The 19,064-nt window shown below is 34.1% G+C and overlaps 1 protein-coding gene across 3 annotated transcripts in view; it reads left to right on the top strand.

Moving 5' to 3' along the window:
• TAOK3 (TAO kinase 3) overlaps positions 1–19,064 on the top strand; it is a 145,859-nt gene that overhangs the window by 46,097 nt on the left and 80,698 nt on the right. For all 3 annotated transcript variants that reach the window (XM_016149524.2, XM_016149522.2, XM_016149523.2), the window contains exon 2: positions 17,944–18,046. The gene's annotated coding sequence lies outside the window, so the exon portion shown is untranslated. The remainder of the gene's footprint in view (positions 1–17,943; positions 18,047–19,064) is intronic.

Below are 19,064 nucleotides of genomic sequence, written 5' to 3'. Positions count from 1 at the left end.
TCAAAACAGCTTGACTCCCGCAACAGAGACTTGTGGGAATATGTTTATAATGTAACTGTTTTTTTTTCCTTAGTTGTCAGTTACAAAGAATAAATATTTAAATTTAAAATAAAAAATAACCTTTATTAATTTAAACTGAGCACAAGCAGACCTCTGTTAATAATAATTCACAAAATTGTGAGAAACCTTAATTACCTGAGACCGACCTGTAAAAAGACATCTCAAAACACGTTTTGAGCTTTTTTCAATTTCCATTATGAGCTATTATATTTTTATTAAATAGGTACTATATTCTGATATCAAGATAGCTGTAAAATACAAGAGGTTATTTATTTACCTTTTAAACATTAAAAAAAAATTTTCAAGCAGAGTTGACATTCAGTATTATTTTATGTTAGTCTCAGGTGTACAGCATAGTGGTTAGACACATATATAGGAAACAGTGCTTGTCCTACCTAAAGGCAGTCAACTAGGTAGTTGTTTTCCAAAACAGTATACTAGACAAACAGGACCGTGACTTTATTCATTCATCAAATTTACTTCCTATATCGCAGTCGTTTATTATATTCACATATAATTACCCAATTCTGCCTATCTACATTATTAAGTTTATAATAGCTGCTCTAGATGTAGTAAGCTAAATGTGGTTTAAAACATTCATTCTTTTAAAATTTTTAGGTATTTTCGACTAAGGTATGTCCAAACCTACGGGGAAATTTTGTAAGAGTTTATTTGAGTCAAACTGAGGATATGGCTGAAGCAAGATTGCAATGGATTGAGATAATGCTCCTGAGAATGGCAGTTTGGCATTCCTTTCTCACATTTAGAATTAAATGAGAAAATATGAGGAAGGGTACATGAAATCCATTGGATTAAGGAGGCAGGAGAAAGCAAAAGGGGGGAAATCCCTGTGACAGAATAGAAAGTAAATGGAGAGATACATACTTCTTTTACATTGTCAAGTGCTGGGTAATTAGCAGTTAATTAACATTTACAGTCAAAAGAGATCATTTGCAGGCAACAAGATAACAATGAGGAGTTTGGGTACACCTGTTCTCTCCTAAGATGAGGGTGGTTAGTGAGGTGGCAGCAAAGGGTGGTTACGCCTCTGAAGGGTCTGGAAAAAAAGATTACTCTGGTATTTTAAAGGTTTGTTCACTTAGCCACACAGGAACAATGGATAGGACTCTATTAAGCTATAGGCCTGGGGCTTGACTACCCACCTTGACCTGCCCAGTTAAGGATTTATGATTGGATTATCAGGTATGGTGGCTTTTGGTCACTAAGCTTGTCAGGCCTGCCACATAGACTCTTTTTTTTATTTATGATTAGTACTTTTGCATTTTAAAAAGTATTAAAATGCACATAGGACAATTAAATGTTACATACCTTAACTGTGCAGACAGTAAAAATGTCATGTATTCTACGGGAAAATAAACTAAGATATAGAGGTTAAATGGATGGCCTAAGGCATTATACTGCCAAAGTCAACTACTATTTAATTAAACTGCTTAAAGAGAGATGACTGCTGTTCTTCCCATCTCATTTCTTTTTTTCCAAACATACAGAAAAATTATAAGAATTCAAAAAAGACTCATACTTTTTACCTAGATCCACCAAATTTTAAGCTTTTACCGTATTATGCTTTTATCATTTTCTCTCTCATTCTTCTGCAGCATCTAACACACACATATACGTCCACACACATGTGCACACACACATGTGATCTGGTCATTTGCCAATATATCACATATCATACCAGGGCATTCTAAGGGATCTGAATCAATTGGAACATGAAAATTATATATTCGCTGCTGCCTACTCTAATCATATGATGCCCATTCCTCCCATTTTTTTATACCAGAAAGTGATTCCTAATGTTGGAGATGAAATGTGGTACTCAGAATGGGTATAGGGGAGGTATTTTGAAATTCTAAGTCATTGAAAAAGAGGACACAAGATTTTTATGTTTATCAAAGGTGGGCAGAGATTTTTTATTTTTTTTTTGAAGATTGCCTAACCAGACTAACCAGTGGACTGGAAAAATTTATTTACAATGTTGGTGATTTGTATATGTCATAAAGTTTGCTTTCTACATTGTTGAAATAAATTCAAAAAATATTTACTAAGAACCTGTTTCAATCAAGACCTTTGTGCTAGGAGTAAAAAAAACAAAACATCATTCCTGCCTTTGAGAAGTTTATAATTGAAAAGAGAAGAAAAATGTGATACTTTTAAAATTATTACACAGATAAAATATGGTTAGTTTTATTTTTTAAATGTTATAAATAAAGAGAGGAAAGAGAATATAGCCAACATATAACATCTCCCAAGGGTCAGACATGTTTTCTTGTTTAATCCTCTGGAAAACTCTAAAAGAACTACAGATGCACCTCGACTTGCAGTGGAATTACATCCTGATAAGCCCACCATAAATTGGAAATATCGTAAGTCAAAAACATATTTAACATACCTAACCTACAGAATATGACAACTTAGCCTATCCTTAAACATGCTCAGAACACTTACACTAGCCTACAGTTGGACAAGACTGTCTAATACAATTAACACACTGTAGAGTATGGATTGTTTACCCTTGTAATCACATGGCTTACTGAGGACTATGGCTCAATGCCACTGCCCAGCATCATGAAAGTATCTCACCAAATATCACTAGCCTGGGAAAAGATCAAAATTCAAAATTTGGTACCTTTTTTTCTACTGAATGTGGATCATTTTCACAGAATAATCCTAAGTAGAGTCATCTTTAATCCATACTCTTTATCTTCTTTTATCTTCATTGTCAGATAAGGAAACTAAAGTTTAAAAGGATTAAGTAACTTGCTGAAAGTTGCAAAGCAAGTAAATTAACTGGTCACTCTTGAGGCTTCTATCTAAAGCTAATTTCTTTACTCATATACTAGATCTCACATTCTTTGGTCCGCTCAAAAATATAACTTCCGCAATTTACCTTTCTCTCCTACACCACTTCTTCCTCCTCCTGGATCATTATCATGTTCTTATTTCTCCCATCTTAAAAACATGAACAAGTACTTCTTTTAACCCCACTCTCCCTTTCGGCTATGTCTCCACTTCATTGCTCCCCTTCTCAGGGAAACTCCCTAAGCATTGTCTGTACTTGCTGCCCCCAACTCCTTTCCTCCTGCACCTACCCAGGAAAGCTTGTGTCACTACCATGCCACGGGATTTGCCCTTGTCAAAGTCAGCAGTGTCCTCTGTGTTGCTGTATCTAGTGGTCAACTTTTATCTCTTATTTGACCAATTGGCAGCGTTTGACACAGTTATCACTCCTGCCTTTTTGAAACTTTACATTTGACTTTCAGGATACCACGCCCTTCCTTTTATCTTCTTGGACATTCCTTCTCAGTCTCCTTTGAGAGTTTTTCCTTCTCCGCAGTCTCTGAAATTGGAGTTTCCCAGGACTTAGACCTCGGTCTTTTCTTTATTCATCTCATACCCTTGGTGATCTAATGTGGTACCATGGCTTCACTACCATTAACATTATGCTGACAATTTCCGAATTTCTCTATTTCATACCTCACTTCCGAACTCTAGATCTATATCCAGCATATGACTCAGTATCTCCACCTAGATGATCAAGATCTGAAAAGCCTAATTCCTGATCATCTTTTTCTAGTCTTTTCCTCTTGCCTATTTGCCTTCTCAGTGGATGGCATCTCTATTTATCCAGTTTGCTCTGACCAAAAATCTTGAAATCATCCTAAATTACTGCTTTGCTCTTATATCCATAATCCAGTCCATTCGCAAATCTAATATCTATCATATAACAACATGGATGAATCTCAAAATCATAATACAGTGACAAAAAGCTAGATACAAAAGAATATATACAGTATTTATATGAAACTCTAAAAAAATGTCAACTGATCTATAGCGATAGAGAGCAGATCAGTGTTTGCTTAGGGGACTAGAGCTGAGGAAGAGACTTACTGCAAAGGAGCAAAAGGAAATTTTTGAAGGATGGACACATTCCTGGACTGTGGTGATGGTTTTGCAAGCATATCCATCTGACAAAACTCATCAGATTATACATTTTATATGGGTACAATTTATTATATAAGTTACACATCAATAAAAGCAATGCATATACACACATAAAATCGATTCTTACCACCTCCACTGTTATCTCTTTGAAATACGCCATCATGTTTCACCTGGATTATCATAATAGCCTCTAACTGGACTCCCTGCTTTTACCTTGCCCTTCAGTTTACTCTCAACAGAGTTATCCCTTAAAACATAAGTCAGATTGTGATGCTTCTCTCCTCAAAACTCTGTGATGGCTTCCTCTCACTTAGAGGGAGTAAAAACTACAATCCTTACAATGGGCTCTAAGGTCCTATATGACCTGCCCCAGCCCTCTTTTTCTGTTCTGGTCTTATCTTCTCCTATTCACCCTTAGCTCCCCCTGCTCCAGCCACATAGTCCTCCCTCACACTCCTCCCTTAGGGCTTTGGCACTAGCTATTCCCTCTGCCTAGAAAACTCTTACCCCCAGTATTGGAACCTCCCACACCTCCTTCCAAATTTGAGAAGGTTCAAATATCGCCTTCTCAGTGAGGAGGTCTATTCTGATCACCCCATTTAAAATCGCAGCTTGACCCCACCCACACCCCTGACATTCCTGATCCCCATCCTGTTCTTTTTTTTTTCCTAAAGTACTCATCATTCTTTTAATATACTAATTTATTTTATTGTGTTTTAATACTCTAATTTATTTTATTGTGTTTATGGTTAATTGTCTTTCTTGCCACTAAAATTCAGTACCACAGAATACGGAAGTTTCTTTTTTGTTTCTCCAAGTGACTAGGGCTTTTTGTTTCCCGAAGTGCTTAGAGTGGCATATAGCAGGCACTAAACAAATATTTGCGAAATGAATTACGAATTAAGTTGAAATTGCAACTAAAGTCAACCTCTCTAAATCCATATATTTAATAATCACTCTGTGCTGGTAAAGAGCAGAAGAAAAGGATCACTTCCATATGGAGGAAAAGATCAGGAAACTTTCTAATTGAGGAACCAAATATGTTCGCATAAACTTAATATCAGATTATATATATATATATATATATATATATATATATATATAATCTGTATCTGTTATTGTATATACTTTAATATATTTTATAATGTTGTATATTATAACATCTATATCTGGTATTAGTATGTTATGATAAGAGTACAAATAAAGTGTCAAATAAAGTGGGCCATATATGGAAGAGGTTGGAAGCAAGATTCAATAGCTCATCTCTCCTATATTTTAAACACCTTAAGAATAAAACTTTACTCTGTATTGCTAATATTCTTTTGAATACTAATTAAGTTCAGTTCCTTTTACATTTCTCTACCCCTCGAAGTTAATTTAAAAACTTGGAAATATCCCAAGCTGTCCATTATAGGACTGTTTACTTTTTTAAAGCAGTTTAATATTGATTTCTTGTGTTTCTTTGTATATTAGCTAGAAGATATAGATTCATACAGTTTTGTAAAAGGCAGTCTCTGTGAGAGAGAATGCTGAAACAATGTAAGACAACTTTCAATGGGAATAAACTGCTCCAACATGATGTATTCTGTCAACATATATGGATGCTTGCCCTATTTGCCATTGCCAAAGAAAAATTAAAAGTGATAAAGAATGCTGAGTTTTCCTTTTAACATTAGAAATTAGGCAAGAGTTTCAGGTTTTAAATGCTGACAGTCCCAGGACAGGATAACCTCAGAGGATTTTGAAATATTTAGGTTTCCCTTGTCTTGAATTGGCATACTACTTTTCACTGAACAGAAATTCTCAATGATGATATTGCCTTTTTTTAAATCACATAGTAAAAAGAAAGTTTTAGATGGAAAGATCTTGACCTTCTGGTTTGGCCTTAGGTAAAGCAAATCAAAATGATTAAATGGTTAGTACTCAGAAATATTATAGGCTGGATGGAATCCTTTATAATTTATCAAGTCATTAATTTCTGATACCTTTCATTACTGTGATTTACCCGAAAACTATACCATAGTGGTTAAGAAACTGGGCTGAGGTTAGTCTAGATTCGAATCCCTACTCTGCTATATATTAGATATGTGAAGTTGGGCCTCAGATATAATCTGTAAAATGAGATTAATAATACTCTTTCGTTAAGGGTTAAATGAGGTAATACACAGTGCCTGGTATATAGTGAACATTGAATAAATGCGAGCATGGTGATGACGATGTTGATTACATTAAACTAGATCCTACTAATGAAAGTTACTCTTCTATCTTTAGTGCCTGTGACAGTGTAAAATTAATGCTTCTTGATTTTCTCTTTTCTGTTATATTTGTTCCAAGATTAGTTCATTTGTCAAAGGTAACAATGAATGACTATTCAAAAAAAAAATCTAGTAAAAGACTGAATGAACTCTGATAAACCAATAGAAATGCTCTTGTAGACTTGCTCACTGAAGGCAGCCCTAAGGAATGGATTCTAAACTACTTCATGCCAGTAGTTTAGACTGTCCACATGGAAAAAATATTACATAGCAAGATTAAATTTTCATTTATATGTAATATAGATTGTATTTTAATTTTTAAAAATGAATACATGTAAACTCAGACTCCAAAGGGGTTTCTGGATGTTTAAATGGGATGATATCAAACGCTACTTCTTGAAGGCACTCATTAAAAGAACTAGGTTCTTAAGTTGAAAGTGCTGATAATTCTGAAATTATTGACATATGAGTACCTTGTTGTTCAATTAAATTGTAAATTTCTAAAGTAAAGGTCAAATTCATTTAAGTAAAGCAACCCATAGAAATAGTAACTTTAAAAAAAACATATAGAGTGGTTGTTATTTGCTTAACAAAAATATTTACTGTGATATTTCTTAAGTCATAAATGCCTTAATACATTTGATATATGAATTAGTATAATTCAACAGCATTTCTTGTCACATGCAGTGGGCAGCCATTATGTTAGGCACTGGTAATATAAAAATGATCACTGCTCTCTATAGAGGCATATGGTCCTGACAGGGAGACATTTACATAAGACAAGCTAAATCTTGTGTTTGTATTCTGTATATAAGAAATGTTTATATCTCATGAGTGGCACGCTAATTAAAAGATGTATGTTTCCAACTAAAAAGAGAAAAAAAAAGAACTGTTTACAGCATCCTTCTATGGGGAGTAAAGGAAGGCACTACTCACTTTCAGAGAAAAGTTTCCCCAAAGTAATGCTATCTAAATAAATTCTTTAACAAATTCTAGTTATCTAGGAGGAAGGAGAAAAAAGGGATTGTCAACAGGTGCTTCTTGATATCCCAAGGAAGTAGTTTGTGATAGCTGGGGCTTCCGGTATAAGGACTCAGTTTTCCGAAGGACAGGGTTCAAGAACAGACTAGGAGCAGATCACAGAGGATTTCATTTGCCACCTATCTACATGGGTGTGGATGTTATATTCTGTACCTGGTGGGATTAAAGGATTTTAAGCTAGAGAATGGCTGGTCAGATTTCACTTTCAGACTGATAATGCTGGCAGTAGCATAAAGGATGGATTTCATTCATAAATAGCTTTAAAGAGTTTTTTATTTTTTAATCAGGTGGTATTACAGAGAGCTGTTAGTGTTCCTTCGGCTTCTAAATTTAAAGTAAATCACTCAAAGATAAATTACTTTAAACACCTGAACAAGAAAGTACTTGTAATCACCTATATCTTGTGGAACTTAAACATTTGAGGTTCATATTCAGAGGTGCTTTGTCGAAAGATCAAATAAATGTCAAGAGTCTTTAGAAAAAGATTTTAGGTCAAGATTTTACACTGAAGTATGTATACTCTATTACTTTATTTGTTTGTGTGTGTTTTTTAAGTTATTGAGTGAAGACTAATGAAATAATTATAACATTTTTCTTCTATTTCTTAGAATTTTATTTCTACCCGATTCTTTGAATTGTCAAGATAAATTTTTGAAAGGAAAAGAATTATCAAAGGATCGATTTTTCTAGATACCTGAGAAAATACATTTTGGCTACTAATTTAGAACCATTTGAAATTGTCCAAACCTTAGTCCAAAAATTTCTTGAGGAGGCTACCTTAGTCTCCTTAGTCTGCTATATCAAAATATCACAGACTGGATGGCTTAAACACAGAAATGTATTTTCTCACAGTTCTGGAGACTGGGAAGTCCAAGATCAAGATGGTAACTTATCAGGTTTTGGGTGAGGTCTCTCTTCCTGGCTTGCAGAATGACTACCACCTTCTGGAGTTGTGCTTACATGGCCTTTTATCTTTCCATACATTAGGTGAGGGAGAGAGAAAGATCTTTTCTCTTTTTCTCTTCTTGTAAAGTCACTAACCCTATCGAATTAGGTTCCACCTTTCACAACCTCATTTTACCTACCTCCAGAACAGTCACATTGGGAGTTAGAATTTCAAAATCTGAATTTTAGGGGACATAATTCAGATCATAGAGATCAAGAAGACCCTTTGCAAAGAAGTAAATATAAATTTAAATATTTACAATTTAATTTTGAAGTTTTGGGGTTCTTAACTCTGATTGTGCTTAAGGAACATTTTTATTTTCAGGACAACAAAGTGGAGACCAGAGAGAAGTAGTCTCATACAAACAACAAAAAAAGAACTTGCTAATAGCTGTGACATTTTAGAAAAATTGCATGCCAGATAATCTTTCATTAGCTGTAAGAAGGTTTATTTTCAAAGCTCTTATTTCTGTATGTTCTATTATCTCCAGTCCCTGGCATTGTAATCCTGTAGCAGGGAGTCAAAAGTTATAAATACAGGGCTTTCACAGTGCCTTCATGTATTTGGGGAACAGTGGCAGGTAAAATTTGTAGAGGCTAAAGGTGTTTATATCTTGGGTTTCTCTCATTTGGCTTTAGAACAATGGAAGTGAAAATTGCTAGGAATTTTAGTTGCATTGTATGGATACAGGACATTTTTGTATGTGTGAATCTGAATAAAAGATTTTAAAACTGAGCACCATGCCAGAATTAGACTTTTTGGTTTGAAATAGAACTTAGAAATTGTCTTGACTAGCCCCAAAACCAGGAAAAAAAGAGTCAGTTGGTTCATTTTATTTCTGTAGTGCACATATTTTTTGAAAATACATTTCCAAAGACAAAAAGACAAGGGATTTTTTTTTTGTTTAATAATTAACATGAAGCAAAAACCAGCCATATAAAAATTTAAATTTTATTTCTGATAGTATTTTTCTGTTTGTCTCAATTTGTTAGACTTAGGGAAGTCCTTTTAACCTTTTGATTATATATAAAGTGGAGTGTATGCTTAATTATAAAAATACAATATTACTCTTAGCGCTTACCTAGCATTCACTAAGAATTCAACTTTGGAATATTTCACCAAGATTTTATCCTCAATTTCATCATCTCTCTGCAATCTTTGCCTGAGTAACCGTAGTTGCTTCTTGAGTTTCTTATTTACCTTATGCAAGTAATTATAGGTCTAAATTTCTGCTCTATCATTTTCCCTGAATTCTAACCTCCATTTCTTTCTACTTACTGTACATCTCTACCTGGATGGCCACCTAGCACTACTTCAGAGTCAGTTTGGCTAGAAAACATTCATCTTTCTCCCATTAAACTTATTATTCCTCCTACTAAATTCCCTATTTTTCATTCATAGAATAATTGTCTTCTCTGCCACTTGTTCTTAAGAGCCTCGGAGCTAACTTTGACTCCTGTGTCTTTTCCAGGCTATATAGCCAGTCAATGGCTGACTCTCCACCACCTTATTAATGTGTTATTCTTGCATCCAGATTCATGAAGCCTCAATGTATCTGCCCTCTGCTTTCAATTGTATTGCCAGCATTCTAGAATAAGACTGTTGTTCTCATTGGTTAGCCATAACCTGACCTCCCTGCTCTAATTGCCTTCTATTCCAATTCAATCTTTTAAAAATATTTTAACCTATTCTTTTCATTACAAAGTGATATATGTTCAGCAGAGAAAATGTAGAAAATACAGAAAGACAAAAAGAAAACAGAAATTGCCTATATTTGCAGTACCTAAAGATAATATTAGCATTTTGGTCTATATTCTTCTAATTCTTTTTTTATGATGTATACATAATGTTTTTAAACAAAATATTTCCAGCCCAGACTGTATATTGCTGCCATATAGCTAGAGTATTATTCTTTTTTTGTTGTTGAGATATAATTGACATATAACATATTCATTTCAAGTGTTCAACATAATGATTCAATATTTGTGTATATTGTTAAATGATCATCACAATAAGTCTAATTAATCCATTACCATACAGTTACAAATTTTTTTCTTGTGATGAGAACTTTCAAGATTTATTCTCTTAGCAACTTTCAAATAGATAATACAGTATTATTTGTTAAGCGTGAACCCTATTGTGAACTGCATATGCGAGGAATCTAGGTTGCACACTCCTTATGTGAATCTAATACCTGGTGATCTAAAGTGGAGCTGAGGCAGTGATGCTAGTGCTGGGGAGAAGCTGCAAATTCAAGTTAGGGTTAGAGAGGTTTGACTGCACAGAGACCCTAATAAATCAATTGCCCGCAGGCTCATATCAAACCCTATCAATGAATGGCAAAAGACAATTAAAGTGCATCTGGTGGCAGGCCTTATAGTGGCAAGTGGGTTGATGGATTTCAGTTGTATACCTGCATCATCTGATGCCATCTGATTCTGCATTATGATGAGTTATATAATTATTTCATTATACATTACAGTGTAATAATAATAGAAATAAAGTGCCAATAAATGTAATGTGCTTGAATTATCCCCATACCATCCTGCCCCCCTCCCCCTGCCCCCAGTCTGGGGAAAAATTGTCTTCCGCGAAACCAGTCCCTGGTGCCTAAAAAACTGAGGACTGCTGGGTTAGAGTATTATTCTTGAAGCCTGATTCTAATTTAATTTGTTTTCATCATTTACAGAAAAAAGCTTTAAATCCTTTGCATGGTGTTCAAGCTCTTTGACAACCTGGACCCAATAGACTCTTCCTGCTTTGTTTCCAAAGAATCCTGTCCCTAATCTGCAGAATCATCACTTTAGTGACTCGCCATTTCCAAACATGCTGCAAACTTCGATCATTTGCTCATACCATTTCCTACAAAAATTCAACACATTCTTTACAAAGCAATCCAAAAGCTGTTTTTTCCACGAAACCATCAATTACCTTCATTCTTAACCCCCACTCCTTAGAGAGTTAGAAGTTTTCTCTCTCCCTTTTTAAAACTTCTATAGTACTTGCAACACTCACTTATTCTAGATAAGGACTTTCTGGTGAGCTAATATCTATATTATATTTTTCAGTACCCAGCATGATGTCTTAAGCATAACAGGTATCCAGTAAATGTTGAATGAATAAATGAATGAATGAATGAGTCGAGTACTGCTTCAGGGTCATTATCAAACCTCTTATTAAACCTCTTATTAAACTTATGAGAAGTGTATAAGATTTTGTAGATGTAGAATAAACTTGAATTAAACTTTTTCAGGTTAGAGAGAATTGATTAAGGAGACAAAATTAGAAACTAGAACACTCCAAATCCAAGTTTGTCATTGAGCTGTGATGTGGGTCTTGATCATTAATAAGTAGGTACTTAGAGTGTGGGTTGCCATTGCTTGAACATTGTTCTGCTTTGGATAGAAGGGTGACAGTGTTCCTCCTACTGCTATGGGTATGAAGTCAGGTGGATATTACTTTCTCAGTTACCTGGCAGTTGGCATGTGACTTTGGTCAATCAGATGCTCCCACCCAGGACTATGAATCTTGAGAGCTCAGGGCACAACAGAGATGATTTGTGGCAATGGCATCAGCAGACAGTTACTATGGTGTAATCTTGATTGTGCCTTTGCCCTTGTAGGGGCCTGCCCATTTACTGAGCTTTCCGGTCCATTCTGTGAGATAGCCTGTTGTAATGTGTTATCCGACACTACCAAACAACTCAATTCTGACACCATCTATTTGGAGCATCAGATCCCATAAGTTAAAGGCTCAGTCCCACAAGATTGCACTGCACATCTCCCACTTCAGACACCATTCACAAGTAGTTAATGCTTCTTACCAACTATCTGTATAGATTGGAGGTCGCCACAACCCCGTCCTCGGGTTTGATTAATTTGCAAGAACAGCTCACAGAACTCAGAGAGACGTTTATTATGAAGGATCCCGATTAAAGGATCCTGAATAGCCAGCTGAAGAGGTACATAGTAAGGTCTGGAAGTGTCCAGGGCACCGGAGCTTCTGTCCCCATGGAACTGGAATCCACCATGCTCCTGGCCTAGGATGTGTTGATCGGTCCAGAAGCTCTCAGGACTCCATCCTTTTGAGTTTTTATGAAGGCTTCATTACATAGATGTGACTGAGTAAATCATTGACCCTTGGTGGCTGACCTCTACCTCCAGTTTCTCTCTCCTATCCGGAGGTTAGGAGGTGGAGCTGAAAATTCCAACCCTCTAATCTGGGTTGGTTCCCCTGGCAACCAGTCCCCATCCTTAGAATCTTTCCGGAAGTCCTTCATTAACATAAACTCAGGTGTGGCTGAAAGGGGTTTGTTACGAATAACAAAAGACTCTCCTTTCACCTTTATTGCTCTTATCACTTCCTTTAACCTTCAGGTCTCTGCTTAACTATTAACTTCTCGGAGAGATTTATCTTGACTACTGATCCTGCTTTATTTGTATTTTATTTTTCTTCATAATATTTATTAGTTCCTGACATATCAAGATTTATGTGTCTCCACTAGAATATAAGCTCTATGAGAGTAGGTAAGAACCTAAAGCCTTGTTCAGTACTCGACATATATTAGGCACTTAATAAATATTTCTGAGTGGATGAATATATGAATAAATAAATAAAGTAAATGACTAAATATTAAGAAAATGTTAGGACTCTGAGAATTTTTTATAAGGGATCTGCATACTAATCAAGTTTAAGAAACCCTGCTTTAAAGAGTAAATTATTATATATTACAATTACTTAAAATTTTCATGCACACATGTGATTAAGTTACAGCAAGAAGTGAAGAGTTCAAAAGTCTGGGCAAATCTATTAGAATAGTTTGGAATTTGCATAGACAAATCAGCACTATTTTTGTGCTGGGCTTAACTCATGTAAAGTACCATTTATTCCAAAACTGATAACTAGTTACTAGCCTCATATCAGAGTATGGAAAAGAACAAAACTTTGCACTGTTAAATTTAAGAAATCCAAAGGAGCTTTTCCTGTCCTATCTGTCTCTCAACCAAAACATCTTTTTTTTTTTTTTTTTTTTTTTTTAGGGAGGGGGAAAATAATACTTTTACTTTTTAGCACACACAGTCTTAAAAAGGTGACTTGGAAGAGTCTAATTCATAATATTTGATGTAACTTGACCCGGAGTAGGCCGAAGGTTATCATTATTATGATAATCAATAAACCCAGCCACTTCTGCATTATTTACTAATTAGAAATTAAATGATCATTAAGGTTCCTTTCCAGTTCTTAGATGCTGTGATACATGATCACAATGGGCAATATGATCATAGTGGCATAAAAAGCAACTATCATCTAGTTTTATTTTCAAAGTGAAAGTAACATAAAAAGGGTTTCTTGTCTCAGAATAACAGGTAAATATCTGACAGACAGTAGCAACAACTAACCAAAACTGTTGTGTTTCTTTCTTTAAAGACAGTTCTCCTCGAGTCTATATGCGGGGTTATATTATGGGATTAGGGGAAAGAAGACAACGGAATGAATAGTCTTGCTTTGAAAAAGTCCTATTACCGATTTATACTGCATTTTCCAGTGCTATAAAATGAAGATTCTACTTGCCTGTGTCTACCTTCTGGGAGCAAGATAATAAATGAAATAATACACAAGCTAATTTACTGTGAAGCTTAAGTTTGAGAGCCCCTCATTTACACCAGCCCCTTCTAAGCCCCTATACCTACTTTTGTGTAGGAATTTCATTAAAAAAATTTTTATTATACGGATCATCAAGTGTGTTTACTTTTAAGTCCTTATAAGAACTGAATCTACCACTTTGTAGTCAAGTGTTATGAAATCCTTCAGAGAAATAATGACACAGAACTTCAATCTTAAACTTTTCTTGATTACCCCCGAAATATAGCAAAAAAAGAAAACTTTTTGTTGTTTTGAAGTCAGACTTAGGCATCTTGATTCAGAAGAAAGTTTTCTGGAGTGAGAAATCAGAAGACCAGGATTTTAATTTTGGGTAATGCTACTACATAGGTGTGATTTGACACAACTTTTCTGAGATTCAGTTTAAAAACAACTTGAAATGGCTGATCTTTAAAATTCTTTCCTACTTGAAATATTCTGATTCTTATTCTCTAATGCTGAAATATTGTGGATTTTTCAAACTGGTTGGCTTTGTATATATTGTTGAAATGTGATTACAGCATTTTAAGGCAATAAGATCTTCCCTGAAGAACTTTTTTTGAAAAATTCTGGGCAAAGGGAAATTATGAAAAATATTTACATTTCTACTCTCTATCAAGTGTTCTTTCTTATGTTAAGTCAGAATGTGAAAAATAATTTACTTGATTATCATTGTTGGAAGATTTACCTTTCTTAGAATAAAGAATGAAGAAAATTATTTCAGATGCACATCTCTGATGAAATCTGCTCTAAGCTAGCTGGATTGTTCAGTTTTCTCAAGGACCTTATAAGACCTGAAATACTACATTCTTGGCAGAGTTCTAAGTTCTCCCTATAAATTCAATACCTATGTTTGCAGGAGGTCAAGGAAGAGAGAAAAAAAATAATTTCATGCATATTATTTAATCTTCAGTTAATTCTTAAAATGCTATCCTCTTGGAAGGAAAAATATCTGTGTTAATATTTTGAGGGAAGGATAACTTTAAAGATAATTTTTAGGGTAAAATTGGGACAGAAAAGGGAAGGGTATTTTAGTAAATTTTTATAGAATATCTGCTATATAAAGATGTCACGGGGCCCAACAGTTCTAAGCATTTATTTAATCAAGAGATATGAAAGTGTATGTCCATACAAGAACTTGTATACAAATGATTATAACAGCATTATTATATAAGACCATTCATATGAAATTTCCAGAACAGGGGAATCTATAGGGACAGAAAGTAGATTAGTGGTTGCTTAGGAATGGAAAGAGAGAGATGGGGTGGTAGCTAAAGGGTGTGGGGCTTCTTTTTGTGGTGATGAAAATGTTCTAAATTGACTGATAGTGATTGTACATATCTGTGGATATACAAAAAACCATTCATTGAATTGTATACTTTAAATAGATGACTTGAATGGTATATGAATATCTCAATAAAAACTTTTTAAAAAGATGTGTGCCATCGGTTACAATGATTAATCAAACATGAATTTAAACATGTATCCTACTTTGAAGAAGCACTTATCTAGTTAAATGAGTTCTACTATACTAATATATGTATTAATATACATATATACTAACATATATGTATATTAAAAACTGAAGCAGGGGAGTAAATGGTAAGTCTTGTAGAAAAGGACTTATTAGGTGGACTGTGAGGGCAGTTGGGATTTGGATATTCTAGGCAGAGGCAACAGCATAAGCAAAGACAAAGGTATGAAAATGTAACTGTATAGTAATTTATTTTGTCCTGATTATAGAGTTTAGAATTTAGGTTAGAGTAGTGGTTTGAGGCCAGCTTTGAATGTTAGTTAGGTAAAGCAGGCAGTAGGGAGACATTGAAGGATGTTGAGCAGAGATATGATGTTATTTGAACTATGCTTCAGGAAGATGATTATGGTAATAGTGTTTTTAAGATGAATTCAAGAAAAGACAGATTAGAGGCTGAAAGAGCAGAAACAGAGAAAACATATAATGAATGCTTACAGAAATGGAAAGTAAGGAACCCATAAAAAGAAATATGTAAAGCGGAATTGTGAATTAATTGGAACAAGGGAAAGAGAAGAGTCGAAGTTAATGTTAGGTATATGTGAGCCATTTAGGGGAGAAGCCAAATAGATATTTGAAAATATGGGACTGGGGCTTAGCACAGAATTTAGCACTGTTTACTGTTGTAAGTGTTACATGAAACTCGTAAATAGACAGAAATTAGGACAGCAGCTTGCAGTCACACAGAGGGCTTCAGACAAATACTTAGAGGAATGCATTTACTTAGAAATCAGAGAAAAGAAGAACTAAAGGAGGAATAATTTGGAAAAACAAGAAAAGACAGTTTCATGGAATCTAAGAGATATTTACAAAGAAAGGAGGCGATGAAATGGGAGAAAACAGAACATCCTTTAGGTGTAATGTATAAACTCCTAAGTATAGCTTTGAGCTTCAGTAGCACGTGCAGTATTCTAGCAGGAAAGAAAATGTTAAAACTGAGAAAGTCTAATTCCTAGAAGTCTTTAAGAGTTTTAGAACATTTATAGAGCCATGCCACTGAAGATAGAGAAGGTACAGATTTTAAGAAAATGGTGTAAAAACAAGTAAATATTTAGAGAGAAGAAAAATACTAAGCAAGCCTGTTCGTAGCATGAGAATATTTTCTAGGAGTGAACGTCTCTTGCATTTGAAATTAGTAAGGACATGAGGATGTTAGTAAATGCCTTATTTAAAACTGCTTGCTTAGAAATTTTGCAACTAGTGTTTATATAATATCATAAGGAATATTTTAGTTCATTGAAGTTACAGTCAGATTAGCAGGGTAGACATGCAAACATTACACTTATTGATTAGTTGGTGATTAGGTAAAACGTGATGCTGAATTCAGGCAAGTTTTAGGTACCAACTAATCTAAAGTATTTCACAGCCTTAGAACCAGAGGGGATAAGAAAAATAATGAAGACTGGTTTACAAGTATAGACATGAGTGAAGATTGGGATAGTCTCAGCAGGAAAAATGTAAAAATGGAGGGTGATACCTTTTTTTCTAGTCCTCACCCTGGATCCCCATAAGGCCTTCATCTCCAAAGCTAGTCAAGCATCTAAAAATTGTTTTAATATACATAAGCTTTTAATTGTTATGTTTACTGACCCAACAACTCTCCTTCTAGAAATACATTCCAAAGAAAGTCCTAAAACATAGATGGATAATATGCACAAAGATCTTCAAAACCTAATAATTTTTAATAGTTCAACAAAGGATTGTATACAGCCTTAGTTTCAAACTGTAGAGAAATGGTTATGAATGAATTGTGGCTCCTCTATAAGATATATGTTGAGTAGTCTATTAAATGATCTTCATGAATGGTGTTTGAGGACATGGAAAAATGCTTATAATGTTGAGTTAAATTTAAAAAATGAACTCTGAAATTATATGTATAAATGTGATCTCAGCTGTATAATAAAATAAATATGGGCATGAAGAAATAACTGTGTGCATAGAGAAGAGTATGTCAGATTATTAATGGAGTTTGTCCTTGGTAGGATTATGGATTTTTTTTCATAGTATATATTTCCCAGATTTTCCACATTGAACATGTACTTCTTTAATAGATAATAAAGAATAATCATTATTCCAAAAGTGCAGGAGATAGGTTATAGGCGAGCCTAGGAAAGGGAAGATAGATGAGTCAATGTAAATCATTATGCCTGTTGGAAAACCAATTCAAAATATAAGCCTTCCTGACAGACAATCAGTAGCATCACTGTGTGCTGTCCGATTAGTCCTGTCTACTGGTAGCCTCATATTGAGTATTCCTGGACTTAAACCTGTGGAAGCCTCGATATAGATTCTGAAATTTAATGACAAATTAGTTTCCCTGTTAACTGCTCTTGAAAAAGTTGCCTGTGTCTGTGGTGAAAATTTTCCTTTTTACGTTTGTCATCCACAAATGAAGATAGAATTTTAACTTTGTAATATCACACTTGTAAATATTTAAAATGTTATCAATTATTGCTTCCTTAATCTTGCCTCTATAAATATATTTTATTCTTATCTTTCCATAGGTGTACCATAAATACAAAAGACTGAAGTTCCAAAAGAGGGAAAAAAGATTGCTGCTACAATGAATTTGAGCAATACAGTCTATTTCGTGCCATACACAAAAAGGTATTGTCCATAGATCCATGACTTAGTTTTCTCCTATAAAATAGGAACAAATTTGTACAACCAGAATATACAAATATAATTTTTCCTTAATTAATTTTATTATGCTTATAAGAAAAATACATTAAAAGGAAAAGTAAAAATATTAGTAAAATTGAGGTAAATATTTTTTTATATAAAAATTTTTGTTTCAGATTATTTCCTTATAGATTTTTATTTTCAGTTATACAATGTAAGGAATTATTTAGTTAAAAGAAATGAGCTAAAATTTCTTGCTTCCTATTATCAAATTATTTTCCAGAAAAATATATCTCAATTTTTTGTTGTAGTAATACAGATAAGCAAAAAAAAGGAAATAAATTACCTGAAATCCTAACACTGACTTCAGATAAAATATAAGCCTGCAAAGAAATCCAAACTTTTAGGACAATGAAGCCATATTTCCTATCTTCACAGTATCTCCTGTGCTCTACTCACTTACACCCTGTCTCTTTTATTAAAACAAACAAAACAAGAAAGTGCCTTGTATACATTCCTAGAAGGATATTACTGGATCAAAGAGTGTACCCGTTCTCTTCTCCCAGCTAGGTATCCTTATGCCCTCACCCACATATTTATCTTTTCTCTATTACTTTGTCAATTTGGTGAGTGAAGTTAGGTGTCTTATTATTTTAGTTTTTACTTCTGTGATTACTGGTGAAATTATATGTTTCATATCATTAATGGCCACTGCTATGTCTTTTTTAAATTTCCTACCTTTGTCCTTTGAGTGTGTGGATGGGTGTATGTATATGTTTGTATTCACTTCCCTGATATTAAAAATAACTGTAACTGGCATATGTTACAAGAACTGACCCCACTTTATTTGCCTTTCATTTTTTTAATTGTGCATTTAAAAACAACCTCATCGATGCATAAGTGACATACAATAGTCTATACATATTTAAAGAACATAGTGTTTTAACATATGTATATATGAAACCATCATCATGATGAAGATAAGAAACATATCCATCACTCC

This window comes from Rousettus aegyptiacus, unplaced genomic scaffold, assembly GCF_014176215.1.
Source record: "Rousettus aegyptiacus isolate mRouAeg1 unplaced genomic scaffold, mRouAeg1.p scaffold_m13_p_5, whole genome shotgun sequence".
In the NCBI taxonomy this organism is placed as follows: Eukaryota; Metazoa; Chordata; class Mammalia; order Chiroptera; family Pteropodidae; genus Rousettus; species Rousettus aegyptiacus.
The sequence above is the reverse complement of the archived record's forward strand: the minus strand, read 5'-3'. Positions and strand labels throughout refer to the sequence as shown.